This window comes from Heptranchias perlo, chromosome 15, assembly GCF_035084215.1.
Source record: "Heptranchias perlo isolate sHepPer1 chromosome 15, sHepPer1.hap1, whole genome shotgun sequence".
In the NCBI taxonomy this organism is placed as follows: Eukaryota; Metazoa; Chordata; class Chondrichthyes; order Hexanchiformes; family Hexanchidae; genus Heptranchias; species Heptranchias perlo.
This window is the reverse complement of record NC_090339.1, coordinates 38,127,877-38,142,958: the sequence shown is the minus strand read 5'-3', so window position 1 is coordinate 38,142,958 and position 15,082 is coordinate 38,127,877.

Here is a 15,082-nt window from a genome sequence, read left to right as displayed (position 1 = left end):
TTTAGACACAAGGATGAACATTTTAAATTTGAGAAACTGGGGAACTGGGAGCCAATGTAGGGCAGCGAACACAGGGTGATGGGTGAGCAGGAGTTAGAGCAGAATAGAATATGGGCATCAGAGTTTTGAATGAGCTGAAATTTATGGAGGGTGGAGGATGGAGTGCATGGGAATAGTTGAGTTTGTTGGTGATTTAGGCATAGATTAGGGTTTCAGCAGAAGAGTTAAGGCAGGGGTGGAGGTAGGTGATGTTATGAAGGCGTCTGGGTCAACTTGAGGCAGTGGCCGAAGAGGGTGATGGGTCAGTGACGAGGGTACAGAGCTTGTGGAGGGGGCCAAAGATGATGGCTATTGGCTCCCCAATATTTAATTGGAGGAAATTGCAGTTCATCCAGGACTGGATGTCGGACAAACAGTCTGATAACAGAGGCAGTGAATACATTAAGAGAGGTTTTGGACAAGAAGAGTTGGGTGTCGTCAGAGTATATGTGGAAACTAACCTAATTTCTTTGGATAATGTCGCCAAGGGGCAGCCTGTAGATAAGGAACAGGAGAGGGGGCAATCCCAGATCCTTAGGGGACTCCAGAGGCAACAGTGTGGGGGTGGGAAGAAAAGCCATGGCTGGAGATGCTCTGGCTATGATCAGATAGGTAAGAATGCAATTTAAGAATTTTGCACCCTCCATATCCTTCACCCTGTTTGTGTCCCAGTTAATATTAGGGTAGTTGAAATCCCCTACTATTACTGCCCTACTGTTTTTGCACTTGAGAAATATGCCTACATATTCGCTTTTCTATCTTCCTCTGACGGTTTGGGGGTCTATAGTACACCCCCAGTAGTGTGACTGCCCCTTTTTTGTTCCTTACCAAGTGAGGGCAATCCCAATGAGCTAGACAATGGAGGAAAGGCATTGGAGGAGGATGGTGTGGTCGACCATATCAAAGGCAGCAAAGAGGTTGAGAAGGACAAGGAAGGATAGATTACCATGGTCACGGTCACAGAGGATGTCATTTATCACTTTGATCAGGGCCTTTTCTGTGGCAGGGTGGAAACCTGTTTGGAGATTCAAATATGGGAGTTGTAGGAAAGATGGCCATGGGTTTGGGAGGCGACAACATGTTCAAGGAGTCTGGAGAGGAAAGGGAAGTTGGAGATTGGGCGGTGGTTTGGAAGGACAAAGGGATCGAGGGCAGGTTTTTTGAGGAAAAGAGGGATGATAGCAGTTTTGAAAGGGAGGACGACAGTATCTGAGGAGAGGCAACCATTTATAATGTCAGCTAGCATGTCGGTCTGGAAGGGAAGTTGAATGGTCATCAAGTGTTGTGGGAATGGGGTCAAGGGAGGAGGCGGTAGGTCTCATGGAGAAGATGAGTTTGGAGAGGGCATGAGGGGTGATAGGAGAGAAACTAGAGAAAGACGTGGGTTCAGGGCTAGAGCAGGGGGGTCTTTGGGGAAGGTTTGGCTTGACGGGCAAGAGGAATGGGCGGATCCAGCATCCGGTGAACTTTGGCTGGGTCAGTGGAGGAGTTCCATAGTGGGCACGACCCCAGGGCTCAACCTTGATATCAGTCTTATCTTCAACTGTTGCAAACTGAAGACTGTCAAGTATTTTGAATGTATTTCTGCTAAGGTGTAGTAGCGCGGACAGCTTTATGTGGTTTAATATGATGTGATTAATTTTTGTAATTGTTCCAAATTCTCTTAAAACTTTTCCAATAAACTGTACAGAATCTGAATGTGATGAGTTCAGAGTAAGTCTGGAGTACTTAGCTGAAAAGCACAGCTATAGGAAGCTAGCTTCTCTGGCTTCAAATGTTTTTTCCCCCCTCTTGTCTCAAAACATTCTGGTAGATTCAGTCTGCATTATTTCCAATTTTGAAACAATGTACAGTTTGTTATTAAGTTCAATTGATCACAAACAAGGAAAAACATACAAGCATATGTTCTTTATTACTCTGCTATCTTAACTAACTACATGCAGCGGTCAATCAAACAAACACATGAAAAAAGCCCCACTTTTTCAAAAGAACAATGTGTGAAATGATAGAAGTTTACAATTATGAAAGAATGGGACTGGTTAGATACAAGCAGATACAAGATTAAATGTAAGGAGATTTAGAACAGAGAGCTTCTTTAGAGAGCAAGTTGTGAGGGTATGGAATTCACTTCCAGGATTAGTGGTTGAGGCAGAAACTATGCTGACATTCAAGATTAGATTGGATAGGTGGATGAAGAAAAAGGGGATGAAAAGGTATGGGAACAGGGCAGGTAAATGTGATTAGGACTATTTGTTGGCATGGAGGTTAAACGCAGACATGAACTGGTTGGGCCAAACAGCCTGTTTCCATGTTGTAACTTCAATGTATTTCTATATCTAATCACTCGCAGTCAGAAGGAACTGTCAGGGAACTTCCAGTACTGGACAAATTAACATCACTATTGGTACACTTATCAGGTTAGGCAAGGTAAGAGGAGCCAGCCACACCTTCCATCAATGTACTGTACTAAGCGTGTTAGCCACTTACAATGAGTTCTCCTCATAATCACTTGAAATGCTGGCCAAAAATGGCTAAGAGGCAGCACAGTGTCCTTTTTACCTTTGTTCCATCACTCAAAGCCTTACATGGCACATAACTGTCAGTAACATTTTATTAAAAAGTGTAATGGGCCAATTTACCACCACCCCCCTCCCCCCCACCCCAACCTGGCAGGAATGCTGCCAGGGTGAGAGGGGGTGCAAGATGGCAGGAGAGGGGGGTTCGCGCTGTGTTCCCACCCCACACCATAGTCACGGGCCTCAACTCAGGCATGGGAAGGCTGTCCACCCCAGAGGAGCGAGCACCCAATTTAAATGGCACGCAATTTTAACCCCAGGCCCGACTATGGCCCGCAAGGTCTCTGTCCCGCCAGCAAGAGCTGGGAGTAGCATGGATCATAACCCAAGCAAATTTTTAAAAAATTTTAAATGGTCTCGTGACCTTTCCCAGTGGCGTCCTTTGGCCTTCCAATGTTTAAATAAGTACAAATAAAATCAGTCCTGGCTCCTCAAAGTATCTAGATAACATATGCCCACTTTGTTTGTGAAATAAATAACTTGGGCCCACTCGTGTTTTATCTTCGAATATATACAAATTCTACGCTTTCCTTTTTTCTCTCACACTTTCTATTCTTATGAGATTTGCTCATCCCCACAGCCTTGCCATTTATAAATAAATAAAGCCTGCATGCTCTGCCTTCTGACAACCCTGGCACTTCAGACAACATTGGGTCTTTTCCCCTTCCACTCCCCCTGCCACTTCAATCATGTTCCCAACCTACTGCTAGCCATCCACCTGACGATTGAGCAATAACCTAATGCTTTTTAAATCGGTTTGTTAAAAAAGCCCTGCCATTTTCAAATTGCTGGCATAACTAGGACAAAGAGGTAAGTAATGCATAGTATCAATTAGCAAAAAAAAATCCTCAAAGGCAGATGTTTGTTTGGGTGCTGAAGTTATATTTCAGTTTTCCTAAATGTGAACATACTGCCAATGGCCTCCAAAAGACAAGATTGGCAGGCTGCATCCTCCAAGTCAATGTTTACTCTGGAACGGTGCAAAATGTCAGAAAATATCCATCTGGCTTTTCCTCTCCTGGTGTTAATAATGCCAGTGACTGCAGCACTAAGCCTCTCTGCCAAGTTACACCCAGATTAAAACAGAAACTTTAAACCCCCTTGTAAAGAAAGTGATAATCAGGCAATTAAGAGTCTTCACTGCTGTGGTGAATTTTTATATCCCCTTCCAAATCAACAACTGTTTCACAAGTTCCCTTGTGTGCTGTTGACTAAGATAGATTATGTTGGGCTTCACTAAATACAATCTCACTTCCCTTCCAACCATATGCTTTTCACATAGAAATTATGAAGTTAAACAAGCTAAAAACAAATAACTTTCTGATTGTGAAAAGAAATGAGAGCAGGACAAAGACAGAGATAAGGGCTAAGTTTGATGAAATGAAGGAACAACTTAAACAAATAATAGAGGAAGGTTCAACAACACTTCAGCAACTTGGAACAACTTCAAAAAGGTATAATGCTGAACATGCAGGTTAAATACATTCCCAAAACCAACATGCACCAACTAAGCAAATGTTACCTGAAATGGATTAACAAACAAATTTGAAGTGAGATAAAGAGGAAAAATGGCCTGTGCAAAATTCCACAGAGAGAAAGGAGAAACGGCTCACTGGGAGGAATATAAGAAAATACAGAAACATGTTAAAAGGTTGATCAGAGGGACAAAGTGAGACCTGGGAAACGACACAGCAGCTAAGGCTAAGCATTACAGTAAAAAAAAAATCTTTAAGTAGAGAAGAGGTAAAAAACATAAAGGATGCAAATGGGCTTGAAACTGTGGATGAACACAAAATAATAAATATTCTGAATGATTTTTCCCTTGAGGAAGTAATGAGCAACTTGCTTTCTCTAAACAAATAATCCCAAGTATAATCAATGACTTCACTATAAATGAGATGGAAGTCCCTGACAGGCTAATTGGGCTCAAAACAAATAAATCCCATGGGATATATGGTATTTATTCCAGAGTGCTGAGAGAGATTAGGGAGGGGATTTGTGAAGCACTGACAATCATTATGAGGGAGTCAATGGACACTGGGGAATTACCAGAAGATTGGAAACAGGCTAATGTGGTGCAGTATTCAAAATGGGTGAATAAAGGGAAACAGGCAATTACAGCCCCATTAGTCTTACTTCCATTCCGTGCAAAATTATGAAATTGATTATCAAAGGTAAACTTGAGGATCATCTGTACAATAAAAGCAGTCAGCATGGATTCAGAAGGGAATGCCAATCTCAACTTCTTTAAGGAAGTGACAGTCCAAGTGGACTGTGGGTTATGATGTGGGTTACCTTGACTTCCAAAGGGTTTTTGATAAAGTTCCACATGAAAGGCTATTAATTAAACTCAAAGTTGTGGTAACTCCTGGGCCCCGATATTACTGTGGAGGTGGGATGGCAATTGGGCGCATAGGTAACCCGCACAATAAAATCTGTCCCTTCCCCACGCGATCGCAGGTAAACTGTAGCCACTTAATGTGGCTTTCGGGTTTGGCGTTCGAAACTGGCACAGCGGGCGGACTGCACACCCGCATCACAGGCTGTCAGTTGGAGGAGCTCTATTTAAAGGGGCAGTCCTCCAATAGCTGCTCCTGAAGTAAACACCCAAATAGAACAATGGAGCAGCCCACGGGAAAAGCTGCTCCTAGTTTCAGTGATGCCTCACTCCAGGTGCTACTGGATGAGCAGAGGAGGAGGGATGTGTTCTACCCGTCAGACGGGAGGGAGTAGCCTGGCTCTGCCATGAAGGAGGCCTGGCTCGAGGTGGCAGAGGGGGGTCACCAGCAGCAGCACATCTCCCGCACCTGGATCAAGTGCAGGAAGCGCTTCAATGAGCTAACTAGGTCAGCCAAAGTGAGTACACTTACTCATTCTCCAACATTTTTTCTTCCACATCACCACCCCCATCCCCCAACTCATTCGGCACTGCCAACACTACTCGGTCACATCACTCCTCACACCCACTCAAAGCTCATCCTCAACTTACCTGCACTTACTCACCCCACCACTACCACTCAACCCAATCCTCATACGTCATGGCTCTGTCTCATACTCACCCTCTGATGCATCTCTTTCACTGTCAGCCGCACCCAAACCAATTCATTCATCGGTTGGCCACGTCACCATCCCTCACTTGTCTGTACTTTCTCCCCTTATAGAAGAGAGCCCAGAATGCACGGGAGAGGGAGAGGACCGGAGGGGGGCCGCAACAGATAATCGTGCTCACAGACGCGGAGTAGGAGGTGCTGGAGCTGAGCTGCACCCTCGAGTGCTTGTCCGTCGGGGACATCGAGACTGGCACCCGACAAACATCTGGCGTCAGAACTTTAACATTCAGCACACACAATATGAATTGATGTTAACATACCCTGCCATCTTCAGCACCTCAACATCTGTGATCATGCTTAATATTGCATTCTGTTCTCTTACAAGGCCTTACTGCTGTGATGGCAGAAGGCAATTCCTCAGAGGACCTGCTGACCTCTGAGGGTGCATCATCACATCCGGGCGAGCCATCCACCAGCGCAGATACACACATCTCGGTGGGTCCCCGTCTGCAGTTAGTTGGGGTCGCACATGGTGAGTTGCCACACACGTGAGCATGAGCAAACACTGGTGGCAGGGGCAGCTGTGGAGAGTCCGCATCAGTGGGAGCACTCTTCTCCAGGCTCTGCTCAGCTGGACACAGATGCTGAACCCTGGGGGCCATCCTTTAAAAGGAGAATGATTGAGAGGCAGCAGCACATTTGCGAGGTGCTGGAACAGGTGCCACATGCACTCTCCACAATCGCGAAGAGGATAGAGGAGTCCAACTCCTGCATGAGTGGAATGGGGTCAGAGGGACCCGGGGGCATCTCAGATACGGTCGCGAGGGCATCTCCGAGATACGGTTGCGGGTAAGTGCAGGAATGTCTGCAATGGAGGGAAGGTTAGCCTCCTTGGAGCTTCAAGCACGGCTCACAAATGAGTCCATTCAGGCCCTGACAATGGCCGTTTGGACACAGGGTGAACAATATTCTGCCGCCTTAAACAGGCAGGCAGATACACTAGCACTGGCCTTACAAGGCTTCACACATGTCCTCCAAACTGTCGTCCAGCAGAGTGGTAGGAGTGGTGTGGGCCTGACCCAGGGGAGGGATGATGGCGAAAGGGGACATGGAAGTGGGGGACACCACTCAAAGCATCCCCACGTCTCACCCATTGCCCCCCTCTCAACCAGTACCTGCAATGCTGCCTCCTCTCCAGGTGGCCGAGTCTGCCCCTGCACAGGTGCAGGTGAAGCAGTCTTTGGAGGGGGGCCTCGCGGGCACCGAAACCCAGAGGGTGTAGGCCCAAAGCATCTGATCGGTCAGAGCATGAACAAGAGCAACCTGCCACTACCTTTGCTGCAGCCGCAGGGGATTCACCATGTAGAAGTAGTCGGAAGCAAAAGGCGAAGGTTTTGTAAGCACAAAGGAGATGCACAAGGGTGTTTGACGGTTGGTCATGTTTTTTTAAATTTATATTTGCATTTTGTTAAACATATATTAAATATTATTATTGTCACCACTGCTGCCATGTCTTGGCCATTCTTGACTGGCTTCTGTAATCAGGCCCTTTCACGAGGTTTGCCATGAACGCCCACTCTTGATGCCACTCATTGAGTCGCTCTACAGTGGGCGTATGTGTAGTTGCAGGACTGTTTTGTACATGGGGTGGGCTGGTGTGGCCGCTGCTCTATCCAGGTGGTGTGAGGACTGGACTCTTCACACGGTCTGCTGTTAGGAGAACCGTTCATATATCAGTGCTTTCCTGGCCTCACGGGCGGCCGGGTGGTTCCTCCGCCGGTTCCTCCTCGTGGATGGGCCTCCTCAGGCGGCACCCCGTTCTGTTGTGCAGGCCACAACACACGACTATAATGCATCCCATTCTGTCTGTTGTGTATTGAAGTGCTCCCCTAGAATGATCAAGGCACCTGAAGCGCATCTTGAGCAGCCCTATAGCATGCCCAATTATAGACCAGGTTGTGATGTGGCTGTCGTTATATCGACGCTGTTGCTCAGTGGTGGGGTTCCTCAGAGGAGTCATGAGCCACATGTGCAGGGGATATTCCTTGTCCCCTAGGAGCCAGCCCTTGTGGGTGTTCGTTGGACTCCCAGAGGATGAAGGAATTGTGGCAGCTGACAGGGTATCTGTCACACACGTGAAGGAATTTCTTGCGGTGGTCACAGATGAGCTGAGTGTTGATGGAGTGATAGCCCTTCCAGTTGATGAACAGTCCTTGCTCGTGTGGAGGTGCTCAATTACACCCTGCACCCGTGGGAAGCCAGCCACAGCGTGGAATCCCACTGCCCTCTCCGTCTGGCTGAGGTTATCCCTAGGGAAGTTGACATAATGCAGGGCTCTGCGAAACAAGCCGTCGGTGACCTGCCTTATGTACTTGTGTGCAGACGACTGAGAAACCCCAGTGATGTCCCCGTTGCACCCTGGAACGATCCGGAGACGAAGGAGTGGAGGGCAGTGGTGACTTTGACAGCGACAGGTAAGGAGATGTTGCTTGGCCCAGCCGGGAGCAGCTCGGCATGAAGGAGGCTGCAGATGTCTGCGACTACCTGGCGACCGACTCTCGGCCTCTGTATGCGCTGCTCCTCAGAGAGGTCCAGGAAGCTGATCCTCGGTCTGTAGACCCTGTTGCGAGGGTAGTGCCTCCTGAGACGTCGCTCTCTGTTGTTGCCCTCCATGCTCTTGTGCAGGTGCCTGTGGCGCAGCACTGTGTTGTGGAGCTCCATGTGGCGGAGGTGGATGCTGTGCCTGGTGAAGTTGCTCGTCCTCGGATGAAGTGATGAATGCAGCCATGGCGCCCTCCCCCAATCCTGACGGCGTGAGTTTGAGGGGGTGGGCAAATTAGGTAAATATGTTTGCACATCAGAGTTTTGGGTGGAAAGTAAGAATTTTGAGTGAAAACACAAAGATCTTGCAGCCAAAACTTTGTCTGAAGTGATTTATTGCAGCAGGGCACTCTATGACGTTTTCTCCCCAACTGTCAAATAATCATTTGCATCGCCCACTGGCTGCTGGCTGAAACACGTCTGTTGGAACATGGAGTATTTCCCACAGCACAGGAAACACGCTGAGGGGATCCTTCAAAATTGCACTCCTGCCAAAATGTCTACTCAATCAGGTATCTCAAATACTTTAACTATCTGTAAAACTATGCAAATAATCATCCCGCCGGCTTTAATTGCCGGTGGGACTCCCTCATTCGGGAGGCGCGTGCGCACCTGAACGCGTCACTGGAGAGCCTTGAAGTCAGTGGGTTGGAGCCAGGCTCCGAACCCGCTCCGGATTTGCACGATTTTAGGAGCCCCCCTCGTCCCCCAACGCACCCGGTCCGCCATCCGAAAATCAGCTGCTGATAATGGATAAGAAAATGGCTGAAAGGTAGAAAACAATGTTGGAGTGGGGTGAAATACTGAGGGGTCATTGCTTTGACCACCATTGTTTCAAATTTTCATAAATACATATATCTGCATGCAGTGGGCAGGGAATGTACAGCTAATGGTGATCCAGGTGGGGGCGAGGGAGAGAAATCCTGGGGTCAGGGTCGTAAAGTGGCACTAGGCCTCACCACCCGAATTGTCCCTCATTTTCCACCATGATCCTGTCCAATTTCAGATGAGATTGCAAAGAATTCCCCCCATTGAGTCTAGAAGTGACAAGGGCATGGATAAGGGTGATGGGATGAGATATGGATAGAGGCTGGCAATTTTGTGGAGATGGAAGCAAGTAGTTTTGGTGATGGGCAGGATGTGGAATTTAAAATAAACACAAAATGCTGGAAACATTCAAGTCAGAATTTGTGGAATTTGCAGCTCAGCACAGGCTGGAACAAGATACCAAAATTTTTACACAGTCTGGTTCAGCCTGAGCAAGTGGCTGGGGATGGAGATGGAGTCAGTAACAAGTGAATAAAGTTTATAGTAGGGGTGAAAATGATTCGGTTGTCTTCCCAATACTCGGTTGGAAGAAATTTTGGCCCATCCACAAGTTGATGTCAGACAGTCAGTTTGACAATACAGTGCTGGTCATGTGGCTAAAAGTAATAGAGCTGGGTGTCAACAGCATTGAAACTATCCCCCATGCCCACAGATGATATCAACAAGGGGCACAATATCAATAAGGAAGGGGGTACATGGATCCTTGGGGGATGGTGGAGGTGACAGTGCAGAAGTGGGAAGATGGAGATGCTCTGGCTACATTCAGATAGGTATCTTCAGTGCTATCTCGCCTTATAATTTAGAGCCTCAAGTCCAGAATCATCGTTGTCACTCTTTCCTGGATCATTTCCCAATGCATCAAAATCCTAGTGCAGATAGTGGTGCCAAAAATTGCACAGAGTTTTCGAAATGAGGCATTAGCAATGAATTATACAGCATTAAAAGATTTTGTTTTAGTTTACAATAAAATGCCCCAAGCTGAATTCCAATAGTTGGTTTGCTAGCTTCACATTAACTATTTATGTTCAAGGAAAGGCCAAAAATCACAGATTAAAATCCAGATGTTTTTGCACTTTTGCCAGTGGATACCTTTGTAGGTGCTTCAGATTTCTTGCACCAGTGTACACTGTCTTGCATTTCAGAGGTAGAAGGGATAAACAAAGTCACAGAAAGAAAAACATGGGCACAATGGAAATGGGCAGGCAAATCAAGACATGAACAGACAGGTAGAGAAAGACAGGTAGGACAGCAGAAAGAATCAGAGAGGTGTACACAGATAAAAGGGGCGATTTTAACCTTTCCTGACAGCGGAAACCAGGCAGGTGGGCAGCTAAAATCGGCCGGGTGATTTACCTGCCAATGGCCTGCTTTCTTCCCGCAGTCTTCAGGTGAGGCTCGAGAGTTAATCACCTAGGCCTCACACTGCCGCAATCAGGGTGGTCTGTCGTTAGCCTCGGCCCCTGCCCACTTGATACCTAGGGGATTGGGACTACAGATCATAGACAGTTTTTAGGAGAGAAGGCACAGCAGTACAGTATAAATGTGCTGATGAGGCTGTTTCTAACCAGAATTGCAGTTGTTTCCTTCCCCACTAAAAGGATTACTTTATCTCAATTTTAAACTTAAATTGCGGGTGCGTTGGGGGACCAGGGTGGGGGGGGTTGTGAAAATTGCAGAAATGCAGAGCGGGTTCGGATGCCGGCTCCAACCCACCGACTTCCGAGTTTCCCACAGACGCACCTGTGTGCACGTGGGCATCCCGAATCCGGAAGTCCCACCGGCAATTAAAGCCGGCGGGATGATAGTTAAAGAACTATTGAGGTATTTAAGGCCCTTTGCTAGTGATATATTAGGTAGTTAGAACGATCTTTAAACTTACCTGGGCAGCTTTCCCATGGCCCGAAAATTCAGCCCCACCACAATTACTCCTCCCCACCCCACTGAACTGCTTTCTCTACTTTGTTCCACTCCCATCCAGTTCAGCAGCATTGTGTCGATGGGTCATGCCCCAATCCACTAAGCAACAGCTCTTTCCCCCCTTCACGGACCATCTGATTGCAAGCCCCCTTATACTGAGCATCTCTGGGTTCCAAACCACGTCATAAGACAGAAGACCGCCAACCCACTTTGCAACATTTTCTTTATTCCCACCCACCCAAATAATCAGCTTTTTAGGTAAAAGGGAACTCCACCAACTGAGCATTTATTTATGGATGTGAGCCCACTCCCACTGCACAGCATTGCCCAAGCAGCACTACATCCGAGGATGTCTACTGACATTCCTAACAACCCCCCAGCTCAGCATGTTTCCCAGTCACTCTCACTCTACATTCCCTTCACGTCTATCCCTCCTTCTTTCAGTCTCCCATTCCCCAACCCCTCTTCTCTCTCCCCATCCCCCCTCACCCTTTTCCCCTATACGCCTCCCCATCTCCTTGGTCTGCTCTGCTCCCTCCTTTCTCTCCCCCCACCCCCCAAATCTGCTTCCTCCCTCTTCTTCTGCCCAACCTTGGTTCAATTATCCTCCAACCCTCTAATCCGGCTTGTCCCGAGTACTGCATTTGGTCTTCCCTCCCTATGTGCAACACCACTGGAGATTAACTAATTATATATTAGAATTGAGAGTGGGTCGCAACATTCCATTTCAAAATGCATTCAAAAGTCCTATGTCAGGCGCTATATATGGGAAAATGTCAACATTTGGATTCAGTAGCTTTTATGCCTGAGTGGCCATGTAATTAAGTGTTCTTATTGTGATCCAATCTTTACGTGACAGCGGAACTCTTATATTTTAGTGAGTACATGTCTGGTTTTTAGAAAGTGGCTTTCATTCTATCTTCAGTTGCAACCTCTGTCCACTGAGGGGCATTGTGGAGCAAACTCTGATCTGCTCCTTTGTACTGGGTCGCCATGTTATTTTTCTGGTTTGAGGCAAATGAAATGCAAATCATTTTTTCACTTTGGTTTAACTTAACTTCTTTTAAAATATTTTAGGTATGCTTTTGGCTTTCTTCTGGAGTTTCCCCTCCCTCTTTGCTCTATTAAACAAGTAGTGAGACCCCCCACCCCGCCCCAGTCAGTGCTCCGCTCTGCCTGCAAAAGAGCTGCCTAAGATTTTTGTCTTCCAGGGTCCTCTTCCCTCTATCCCCTCCCCGATCCTTCCCTTTCTACTCCACTATCCTTCATCTCTCTCGAAGATATTAAGAATTCTGTGGGGACATAAAACGTCCCAAGCCCTACAACCCTCTGCGCTCCTCCAATTGCTGCTAGTTCTCCTTGATTAGCTCTGAATGGTTAATTGCAAAGGATCCTGAGTGACTCAGCGGGGATAATTTTATCCTCTTGTGCATCCCCAATTTTAATCGCTCTGCCATTGGCGGCCGTGCCTTTAGCTACCTAGGCCCTAAGCTCTGGAATTCAGTCCAAAAACCTTTGCCTCTCCACCTCTTTCTCCTTCTTTAAGACACTCTTTAAAACCTACCTCTTTGACCAATTTTATGGTCACCTGTCCTAATATCTCCTTTTGTGGCTTGGTGTCAAATTTTGTTTGATAAAACAAGGTGCTTCACTGGAGGGTTACTATGTTAAAAGGCACTATATAAATGCAAATTGTTGTTGACACAGAATTGATCTAGTACATAAAGAATCTAAAGAAAGGATAACCTAACTTACCTACACACAACAGTCGGTAAAGACGTTTCTGAAGCCATAGGAGCTAAGACTCACTTATGAGAGTAGTCTAAAATGCAAAAGCCAAAATATTTAGAGTAGGAAGAACATTAATGATCAAAAATGTAATAGTGCTTTTATTTGGTGGCATTCATTGCTTTTGATTCAAAACCAGCACTCTGAGTGCAGCATTGTGCAGAACTGCAGTCACTGGGGGTAATTTTACAAAGCTTTGCTAGCAGTGAGTGTGGATCAGAAAAATAGGGCCTATCTTTGTTATCGTGCTCACTACTAACAAGGCTGCACACCAGGAGTGAAGCCTCATAAGATTATCCCCACTGAATCACTCAGGATCCTATGCAATTAACCATTCAGAGCTAATCAAGGAGAACTAGCAGCAATTTTCTTTCCTGTTTCATCCATCGACCTTCCACCTAATTTTCAATTTTCCCAGGGAAAGAGAGAGGGAGTAAACATTAGCAGCAGTAGGAAGACTGGTGGGAGCAGCATCAAGGTTGGTGTCATGAAACATATCAGCCCCTGTAAGACAGTCCCCTTTCACCCTGATGAATCCACACAGTAAATAGCCCATCCCACCAAATAAATGCTCCTTTTCAATGTAATAAAGTCACCCCTTGAAGTAGCACAATCAAAATCCTAAAACTCTACCCAACCTTAACCCTAATCCCAAGCCCCAACACACAACTCAACCCCACATCTATAGCCCAAGCCTCAACTCTCTAGCTAACACCACTTTCCTTTCAGCCCTCTTCTGGTCCCACTTTCCCCAGTGAGGCCAACACCAAGCATGACCTAGTGACAAAGTTAAAATAGCATTGGGGTCTGATTGACTTTATCTGACTGCTACTTTTGCATTTTATTGAGGCTGAGAGCCTCACTCCTCCCGAAATCCTGGTGTTAAAATACCGGCCGGCTTGAGTGCAGTTTCAAGCCAGAGAGCAGGACGTTGCCTTTATTTTAAACCCCCCCCCCCTCCCGACACGTCCCGTTCTTGACAGGTGCGGGGGTTAAAATCGGCCCTTATATTTTAGAGACCTTAAATTCACAGTAATTGTGTCCCACACTGGCATTAGATATCTGACAATGCACATAAACAGTGCTTAAAGCTGGAGGGAATAGAGAGCCCCACTGAGGCCAGCTCTGAGGCACACTGCCTGTCACTGTCTTCTCTTTCAGGCAGGTATGCAACACACACGGCACACCATGCTCAAGCACTTGGGGGGGGGGGGGGGGGGGGGGAGAAGGAAATTTGGGTCCCTTGTGGGAACACATGGAAAAGTATCATAAAATTTGGCATTTACCAATTTGTCTGTATTTTTTTTTAGTATTGGTGTTAGTCAACATTTAAGTGACTAAATCAAAAAAACTAATTAGAGAAACATTGAATGGAAGATTGCCAAGGCCATCTCAATTAACAAAGTATCTTCCAAATACATACACAGTGAACAAAGGTTGAAAGGAAGTATTGGTCCACTGAAAAATGATAATTGGAATCTGGAATCCAGGAACTAAAACAGTGGAGTTATTAAATAATTACTTCACATCTGTCTTTACTCAGGAAGAGCAGGGAAAGCTGGAAATCAAAGCTATTATTTCCCTACTAAAATGAAAGTGGGAGTAGCTTTTGGAAAACTGTGTGGGGGTGGGGAAGACTAAAATCGCATTGTGTGATATTAGTAACGAAAGCTTCGACATGTTTAAATTAAATTCTTTTGTCCACTACCTTAACAGCTTTGACCACCTCTTGATTTACCTTCATCTCGATGGTACATGCACTGTGAGGTTTGGCCATTCTGCAGGAAAGTAACCCTAACGGCACCAAAGAGATTAGTGAAGTTACCTGTCTATCTTAGCTCCTATTGCTTGGAGACCAGAAGAGACAGCCCTCTCCAATCTGACACCTCAGCCCTCTGTATCTGCAGTCTGAGATCCCATAGCAGAAGTACAGACTGTTAGGGCCTCTGCCATGCTGGCCTCCACTACTGCTACATGCTCCAGGGTGAACTGCAGTATTGAGAGGTTATTGTTAAGATACCACACATGCAGCTTCTGGACTCCCCACCACCTGCTGTACATTAATATAGTCCCCAGTGCCTGCATGTTTGCTTGATGGAATATAATCATCATTTTTAAAAAAAAAGCATGAGCCATGCGATCTGGATTCCCAGGCTCTTCAGCCGGGGGGGTGACACATCCCGGTCCTAAAGTCAGCAAGACTTCCTCCTCATCTTCCATCCCCCGCTGCTCCTACTCACTTGTGCTCTGTGGTTCACCCAGTGAATTCTCTTTCCTCCCCCC